Genomic DNA, 10,123 nt, shown 5'->3' on the forward strand with positions numbered 1-10,123 from the left:
CGCCATGCAGACCCCCCTGTAGATGACGCCATACAGACACCCCCTGTAGATAACGCCATACAGACCCCCCCTGTAGATAACGCCATACAGACCTGCCCTAGAGGTAAAGCAAAAAAGGCCCCCTGTAGATAATGCCATACAGACTCCCCCTGTAGATAACGCCATACAGACCCCTCTGTAGATAGCGCCATACTGACCCCCCTGCAGATAACACCATACAGAACCCCCCCTGTAGATAACGCCATACAGACCCCCCTGTAGATAATGCCATACATACCCCACAAAAAAACAAAAAAAACAAACGGCCTATAGTTTGTCCTAAAAAAGACATGCATCCCCTATCCGCAGAATAGGGGATACATGTGTGATCGCTGGCAGCGATAAGGAGAACGGGGGACCGAAAGTCCCCCGAAGTTCTCCATGACAAACCTCGGACTTCTGGCGTCTGCGCAGTTTAATAAAAATGAAAGGCGCACTGGTCACGCATGCGCACAAGCGCGACCGGTGCGCAAGTCATTTCTATGGAGCTGCAGACAGACCCTGGAAGTCCGAGGTTTGTCATGGAGAACTTCGGGGGACTTTCGGACCCCTGTTCCCCTTATCGCTGGGAGTCCCAGCGATCACACATGTATCCCCTATCCTGTGGATAGGAGATGCATGTCTTTTGTAGGAACAACCCCTTCAGTGGCAGCCGTAGCAGCTGCTAGCGGAGCCTCCGGCCATGGGAGGGGGCCCGTGCCGGCAGGTGGCACGGGCCCCATCATGCTGCGGGCCCTGTTGCAAACGCTAAGGCTGCTATAGCAGTAGTTACGCCACTGAATCTAGCCCAGGATGCCCTGGGCTATAAAAAGGGCTCTGCCCTCTTGCTCTTTGCCAGAACATTGTTTGTTACCCATAGTTTGTCGTGCTAATGGTCTCCCAGTGTCTTTCAGTTTCCCAGTGTACCTTGTTCCTGTATCCCGTATCCTGTTTCCGTGTTACCCAGTTCTAGTGCCGTGCTGTGCTACAGTCTACGCTTGATTTGCTACGCCACACCTGACGTATTCCCGCCGCCTGGTCCAGGACGTGCGTGCCTCGCTACTGTCTACGTTGCCTCAGGTATCCTCGCTGAACTATTGAACTCTGTACTTTACCTGTTTGGCCAGCTGCCATCCCGCTATGCGGTACATCCCAGTGGGTCCACACCCCGCTTCCTGACAGTACGCTCTGGCCATGGACTCCGCTGGTCAATTCAAAGGCTTGGCACCCTCCCAAGCCATGCAGGCGGACCTGCTGGATCTCCGAGCTAGGCAGGATCAGCTCCTTGTGGCAGTGGACTCTATGGTGCAGCAGCTAGGGACGCTAGTTGCTTCTCTTCCTGCCTCTATGCAAGCCCCTCAAGCCGACCCTCCTGTTACTCCTCCTGGCAATTCCTGCCTGGATCCTCGGTTCTTGCTGCCATTGCCCTCTCGGTTCGATGGAGATGCCAGTGCATGTCGGGGGTTTCTGAACCAATACCACATTCATTTTACCCTGCACTCCCGAGCATTTCCGTCGGACGGAGCCAAGATCGAATTTATCATATCCCTCCTGACTGGCAAGGCCCTGGCATGGGCTAATCCTATCTGGGAACATCAGGGACCCGAGACCCAAGATTTCCAGGTTTTCATGCGTATATTCCGAACTGTTCTTGAGGAGCCAGGGCGAGTCTCATCGGCAGCCACTACTATCTTCAACCTTCGCCAAGAGGACACCTCCGTGGGCGAGTATACGATCCAGTTCCGGACTCTGGCAGGAGAGCTATCCTGGAACAATGAGGCCTTGTTGGCATCCTTTTGGCATGGCCTGTCGTCCGAGGACGACCTGGCCGCTCGAGACCTGCCTCCTGCCTTGGACGACTTGATTCTGCTTGCCACATAAGGCTGAGGGAGAGATCTCACGAGGTTCATCTGGAGCGTCGGCGCCAGACTGGCGCCCAACTTCCAGCAACCCCTCTTGCCTGCTTCTATTGCTTTGCCTGAGGTCCCGATACAAGTAGACCGACTAAAATTATCGGTCCAGGAGAAACTGCGCAGGTGCACCTCTGGACTTTACATATGTTGCGGCCTCGCTGGCCATGTTGTGCGTCTGTCCCCTCAGAAGCCAAAAAACCCCAGCACCTAGGTTTGGTTGGAGAGACAACCCTGGGCGTCAACACATTGAATCGAGAACTCTCTTCCAAACTATTCATTCCCGTAATCATCATTGCTGGCGAGAGGTCCCATCCGGTCTCTGCCTATCTGGACTCCGGCTCTGCAGCCAACTTCATCTGCCAAGACCTTGTGGATTTTCTTCAGTTGCCTACTATCCCGCGTGAAAGGCCGTTGATCGTTGCCTCGGTGGATGGACTGCCATTGCCTGACCCAGTTGTGTCCGTAACCAAGCCGTTGAGACTCCAAGTGGGAGCCCTTCATGCTAAACTCATCTTCCTGTTCGTACTGCCCAAGGCCGTCAACCCTGTGCTGCTGGGTTTGCCTTGGCTCCGTCTGCACGCCCCCGTCCTGGATTGGAACTCTGGAGAGGTTCTCCAGTGGGGCCCGAAGTGTCTTGACCGCTGTCTGGGTCATATCCAGTCGTCACAGCCTGCCCCTCTTCAGCCATTAACAGGGTTGCCTTCTTGTTTCTCCAGCTTCTCCGATGTCTTCAACAAAAAGGAGGCTGAGACCTTGCCGCCACACCGGGCATATGATTGTCCGATCGACCTGGTTCCTGAATCGTCTCCTCCTCGTGGTAGACTGTACCCTCTCTCCTTGCCAGAGACCCAGTCCATGTCGGCCTACATTAAGGCGAACCTGGAGAGAGGTTTCATTCGTAAATCCTCATCTCCGGCCGGAGCGGGGTTCTTCTTTGTTAAGAAAAAAGATGGATCGCTACGACCTTGCATTGACTACCGACGCCTAAACCAGATCACGGTGAAGAACAGGTACCCTCTGCCTTTGATTTCTGAACTGTTTGATCGCATACGGGGGGGGGGGGGTGAAAAATTTCTAAACTGGAACTGTGGGGGGCCTACAATCTGATCCGGATTCGTTGAGGTGACGAATGGAAGACTGCCTTTAATACTCGTGTTGGGCACTACGAATACTTAGTTATGCCCTTCGCCCTGTGTAACGCCCCCGCAGTATTTCAAGAATTTGTCAATGACATTTTTTGTGATCTCCTTTATGTTTGTGTTGTGGTGTGTCTCGATAACATTTAGATTTTTTCCCCAGATCCAGTAACTCATCAAAGTCATGTCCTCCAGGTGTTGCTCCGTCTAAGAGAGAATCGCCTTTATGCCAAGCTAGAGAAGTGTGTATTTGAGAATAAGTTTCTATCCTTCCTGGGCTATATTATCTCCGATCACGGCCTCAAGATGGACCCCCAGAAGGTAAAGGCTGTCCTGGAGAGGCCACGGCCCCAAGGCTTAAGGGCCATACAACGCTTCCTAGGATTCGCCAACTTCGACCGACTGTTCATCCACAACTTCTCATCTTTGACTGCTCCTATCTCCACCCTCACTAAGAAGGGTATGAATGTCAAAATGTGGACTACAGAGGCTGAAGCCGCATTTGAATCCTTAAAAAAAGCCTTCATGTCTGCCTCCATTCTGTACCATCCTGATGTATCCCTACAGTTTTCGTTAGAAGTGGACGCTTCCTCGGTTGGTGCTGGTGCACTGTTGTTACAGAGAGGATCGAAAGACAAGGCTGTGGTATGTGGCTACTATTCCAAGCTGTTTTCTTCCGCAGAGCGCAACTACTCGATTGGGGATCGGGAGTTACTGGCCATCAAGCTGGCTCTGCAGGAGTGGAGACATCTACTGGAGGGAGCGGTTCATTCTATCCTGATCTTCACGGATCACAAGAATTTGACCTACCTACAGACGGCCCAGCGGTTGAATCCTCGTCAAGCCAGGTGGTCGTTGTTCTTTGCTCGTTTCCGGTTCGAACTCCACTACAGACCTGCCGACAAGAATGTGAGGGCCGACGCATTGTCTAGATCTTTTGAAACTGAGGACGCTATGGAATCTCCACAGAATATTATTGACCCATCCTGCATCTTCTCTGTGAATCCCTTACAAGTTAGTTATTCCTTCGGGAAGGACTTTTGTGCGTCTGGCTGACCGAGGAAGAATTCTTCGCTGGGGTCACAGTTCTAAGCTGGCAGGTCAGGTAGGTGCTCGTAAGACCCAAGATCTAATCACTCGTCAGTTCTGGTGGCCCACGCTACCCAAAGACGTTATGGACTTTGTCTCCTCATGCACGGTATGCGCAGCAAATAAAGTTGCTCACTCCAGACCTGCTGGCCTGCGCCAACCACTGCCTGTGCCCGTTGCCCCCTGGCAACATGTCGCTATGGACTTTGTCATGGATCTTCCTTCTTCTGCGAGTTGCAGTGTGATCTGGGTGGTGGTGGATCGATTTTCCAAGATGGCTCATTTCATTCCCTTGACCGGCCTGCCGTCTGCTACGCGATTGGCTGACCTCTTCATACAACACATCTTCCGTCTGCACGGCTCTCCCCTGCATATTGTCTTGGACCGAGGGGTCCAGTTCACCTCGAAGTTTTGGCGAGCACTCTGCGGCCTCCTCAGTGTAAAATTGGACTTCTCTTTGGCCTATCATCCCCAGTACAATGGGCAAGTCGAGAGAGTTAACCAGATTATGGAGAACTATCTACGTCACTTTGTTTCCAGGCGCCATGATGATTGGGTGCAGTTGCTCCCGTGCGCAGAGTTCTCTTATAACAACCACACCAGTGAGTCGACCACTTCCAGTCCATTCTTCATTGTCTACGGTCAGCATCCTCGTATACCTCTTCCTGTTTCCACTATGTCCCAGGTTCCTGCAGCCGACTCGACCTTCAGGGACTTTCTACAGATTTGGCAACAGACCCGATCTATTCTGTTGGCGGTGGACCGCGTTGAAAAGAAAGGCAGATACAAGAAGACGGGCGCCTCCGCAGTTCCTTCCGGGGACTAAAGTCTGGTTGTCTTCTAGGAATATACGGCTGAAGGTGACGCTGTACAAATTTGCCCCTAGGTTCCTCTGACCCTTCGAAATCCTGCTACAGATCAACCCAGTATCCTACAAGCTGCGGCTCCCCCCTACCGTCAGGATTCCTAACTCCTTCCACGTCTCCCTGCTGAAACCCGTGGTCCTGAATCGCTGCTCCAGGACTCCTAGTTCCGCAATGGTCCCTGGCGGCTCATCGGGGACTTTCGAAGTAAAGGAGATTCTGGCCACCAAGAAGGTGGGACGGACATTTTATTAAGTGGATTGGAGGGGGTTTGGCCCAGAAGAGAGGTCTTGGGAGCCAGAGGAGAACATTGATGCTCCTGTCCTCGTGTGGAAGTTTCTCTCCCGCTCTGGTCCCAAGAAGAGGGGTGTAAGAGGGGGTTACTGTGACGTCTATGGCCACGGACTTAAACCTCGACGGCCGTGGCCATGGACATCTTACCTGCATGCAGCTTCATCCTCCTGTGAGGCGCCGGCACTCACTTCCGGACATCGAGAGTATCTCCGGCGGGCGCGCACCAACGCGTGCACGGTCTTAAAGGGCCAGTGCGCGCATTTTGCAGGAAGTCTGCAATCTAGCCCAGGATGCCCTGGGCTATAAAAAGGGCTCTGCCCTCTTGCTCTTTGCCAGAACATTGTTTGTTACCCATAGTTTGTCGTGCTAATGGTCTCCCAGTGTTTTCCAGTGTACCTTGTCCCTGTAGCCCGTATCCTGTTTCCGTGTTACCCAGTTCTAGTGCCATGCTGTGCTGTTGCCGTGCTGTGCTACAGTCTACGCTTGATTTGCTACACCTCACCTGACGTCTTCCCGCCGCCTGGTCCAGGACGTGCCTGCCTCGCTACTGTCTACGTTGCCTCAGGTATCCTCGCTGAACTATTGAACTCTGTACTTTACCTGTTTGGACAGCTGCCATCCCGCTACGCAGTATGGCCCGGTGGGTCCACACCCCGAATCATGACAATGACCGTCACCCCCTCCTGCACTATAGGCAATGAATGGCTGGGTACATTCCATGCAGGTCCATTCTGCGCTTTTCAACGACTCAAGCGGCGCGATTACTTCTTTGCGCCGCTTGCGTCTATGAAAGGCGATGATTGGCAGGGCAGAATGACTTGCCCTGTCAATCAGCGGCTATCATCGATGCAAGCTTGCGTCATTCAACCCCAGCAGACCTGCTCAAAAAAGAGCAGGTCTGCATTGCCACCGGGACAAACGCAGGTACAATTATATGTATTACATTGGCAGGGCACAATGATTTGCCCCACCGATGAGCGAGCAGGTCTGCATTGACACAGGACGGCATGGGAACGGGATCAAGGTGAGTATGTAAAGTTGTTTTTTTCTTTAAAAAGTGTGCGTCACATTATCTACAGGAGGGGAGGGGAGGACTATATGTTGGGCAGAATCTATAGGGGGGACTATATGTAGGGAACTATCTACAGTGGTCGGCTATATGTAGTGAACTATATACAAGGGGGCTATGTGAGGCACTATATACAGGGGGGTTATATGTGGGGCATTATATACGGGGGACTATATGTGAAGCACTATATACAGGGGGCTATATGTGGGGCACTATTTACAGTGGGTTATATGTGGGGCACTATCTACAGGGGGGCTACATGTGGGGCACTATATACAGGGGGGCTATATGTAGGGCACTATCTACAGGTGGCTATATGTAGGGCACTACCTACAGGGGGCTATATGTAGGGCACTATATACTGGGGGCTATATGTGGGGCACTATCTACAGAGGGGCTATATTTAGAGCACTATCTACAGGGAGAGCTATATGTGGGGTACTATCTACAGGGGGATCTATGTAGGGCACTACCTACAGGGGGATCTATGTAGGGCACTATCTAAGGGGAGCACTGTCTACAGGGGGATATATGGGGGCACTATCTACAGGGAGCACTGTGTGTGTGGGACACAGTGTATGATGCTATTATAATCAGAGACAGTATATGTTGCTATTATAATTAGATGTGCAGTATATAGCATTATTATATTTACAGCATAGTGTGTGGCATAATGAGAATTTCATGTACGTTTAGAGGTGCAGAATGTTTGAAAAGTGAGAAGCTGAAGACATCTGAGCTGAAAACTGCAGAAATGGGCCGTGGCCGGGAGAAGTCGTCATAGAGGTCTGGACCGGATGGAGAAGAAAAGAGAAAAAGAACAACTAGAATCTGAGATAGTCGCCGGTGAGTCACTTAATGTAAATGTTTATTCTGCCTCTAATCAGTAATGTAGTCACTGCATGATCTGCAGCGAGATGATGGGTGGTATGATTTTTTTACTGTGAAACAGCAACTCCCAGCATATCCTTAACATTGTTCGGTCTATGCTGGGAGCTGTAGTTTTACGGCGTACAAATCTATACTGCAGGGGTTGCACTAAATTGAGCTCTATTTGTGTTGGTGTTGTATTTATGTTCTGAGCTTTGTTCTGATGCTGTATTTATGTACTGAGCTTTGTTCTGGTGCTGTATTTATGTACTGAGTGTCATGCCCATGGACATGGGCCATCAGGCTCACTCACCTCCTGAAGGCCTCAGGCATGGGTCTGCGAGCACTGGCCCCAGTCTCCTCCTCAGGAGACACCAGCGCTCACCTCCGCTTACCTTGGCCGGGTCCCGTAGGGTGCGCGCGCATGCTCTTGCCCGCTCTTAAAGGGGCAGCGCGCGCCACGGACTTTAATGTAAAATTAGCCCATGAGTACCCTGGACTATAAGAGGGGCCCAGCCCATTCCTTCCTTGCCTGAACGTTGTTGTCTTACCCAAAGTTTGTCTATGCAAATGGTCTCCTAGTGTTTTCCAGTTCCCAGTGTTTCCCGTTCCTGTATCCTTTATCCCGTGCTATTCTAGTCAAGTGCAATGCTGAGCTGTAGTCATGCTGTGCTGCATACCACGCCTGTCCTGCTACACCACGCCTGACGTCTGCCTGCTGCCTAGTCCCAGCCGAGCCTGCCTTGCTACTGTCCGAGCTGCCACAGGTACCCTATACGAACTATAGACTGTGACCTGCGCCCTGTTGGCCAGCTGCTATACCGTCAAGACAGTACGGCCCAGTGGGTCCATGAACCCAACGTGACACTGAGCTTGGTTTTGGTGTTGTATATATGTACTGAGCTTGGTTCTGGTGTTCTATTTATGTCCTAAGCTTGGTTCAGGAGTTGTATATATGTACTAATCTTTTTTTATGTATTTTTTCATAAACTTTATTTAACTGTTTTACTTTTTTTTTTTGTCCCACTATGGGAATTCACCATGCGATCTGCTTTGGTCTACTTAGTATACCAGAGCATTATTGCCTGTCAGTGTAAAAGTGACAGGCAATATATTCGGCCATGCCTCTGGTATGGGCTAATAGGCAGTTGCTGAAGGCAGACCTGGGGACCTTTGGTAGGCCCAAGATGCCATGGAAACACGACGGCGCCCCGTGATTTCTTTGCGGGGGCGCCGATGGGCTGACAGAGGGAGCTCCCTCCTTCTCTCAAACACATTAGATGCCGCTGTCGCTATTGACAGCGGCATCTAATGGGTTCAATTGCTGGAATCGGAGCACGCTTCAATTCCAGCAGTTGGGACAGGAGCCAGGATGTATAACAGCCTTGCTCCTGCCGCTGATCACGTGGGTACACTGGCAGTACCCACCCGATCAGAGCGATGGATATATCCGTCCTTATGCAGGAACTAACACCTGCTTCCGACGGATATATCCGTTGCTCATCGTTAAGGAGTTAAAGGGGTTTTGTACAAATGTAAATATGTTAGAAAGCATCAGCACATCAAATGATATGCGTTAAAATGATATCTCTGCAAGCAGCTACGATTTGTACAGGGGCACAATCAGCAGCTGCAGATTTGTACTTGAGCTGTGGCTAGTAAGTTCTAGTATAACCAGCTCATCTGTGTGATAGCTCACAAGGATAACCTACAGCTGCTGACAGCTCCCTGCTCTCATGTACAGCTGCTTGCGGTGTTACTACTTGATGTGCTGTCACCTTGTAATATGTATTTACATTAGTGCGTAAACCCTTCAAGTCTGAGGTTGAAAGTAGAAACATGCTTTCCATCTAACGTTAATGAATGAAGTATATGAACAGCAATTTCTCAATATAATATTATTATTAAACAGTAGTAGCGTCCCATACAAACAGGACTAAGGCCTCATGCAGACATCCGGGGTGGGCACGGCAAATCACGGGCCATGCACATGGTCGTGTACATTAATTTCAATGAGCCCGGACCACAAAATGCATTCCATATAGGACATTTCCCATATTATTGCGGGCAAGTCTCCCAGGCAGTGCACGGACTGTGGAAACCACAGTCGTGTGCATGGGCCCATAGAAGTGAATAGGACCGCAATTCACCCGCAGATTTGCGGGTGAATTGTGGCCGCAAAAACACGTTTTTCTGCATGAGGCCTAAGTCCCCATGCACACGAACGTGCTTTTTGGCCGCAATTCCCACAAAAATCCACAGGAGAATTGCAGCCCCATTAATTTCTATGGGCCCATGCACACGACCGTGGTCTCCACGGTCCGTGCATGGCCCAGGAGCTTGGACCACAGAAAGAACGGACATGTCTTATTACGGCCGTGTTCTGCAGTCCAGGCTCATAGAAAATAATGGTTGCGGCCATGCACATGGCTACGGTCGTGTGCATGAAGCCTAAGAGAGACACATTTTATATCATACTCCTGAGAATGAGGGAGCCAGACCTTGTTAGGGAGGTGGTATTGTATGCACATTCACTTTACATTGGAATCAGTAGGAAATATACAACAAAAATGAGGGCTAACTTGGCTTAGTTTTCATAAATTATATGAGAAAACCACTTTAAGTGATTGTAATGAATTAATAGCGATAACATTTTGAATAAAGATTATCCAGCTCCACCTTAAATTGATCATTAAACGACTGTAGAAGGGAAAACCAGGTGAAGACACCAGGTGCTTGGCTTCCCATCTGGATCGATCACAGAATACCCCACCCAACAATCTAGAACTAAGAAATGCATACCCCCCCCCCCCCCAATTAACCACTGGACACTAAATGTAACTAATTAAATACCAGATAACATACACCAAG

This window comes from Rhinoderma darwinii, chromosome 3 (genome assembly GCF_050947455.1).
Source record: "Rhinoderma darwinii isolate aRhiDar2 chromosome 3, aRhiDar2.hap1, whole genome shotgun sequence".
Classification (NCBI taxonomy): domain Eukaryota; kingdom Metazoa; phylum Chordata; class Amphibia; order Anura; family Rhinodermatidae; genus Rhinoderma; species Rhinoderma darwinii.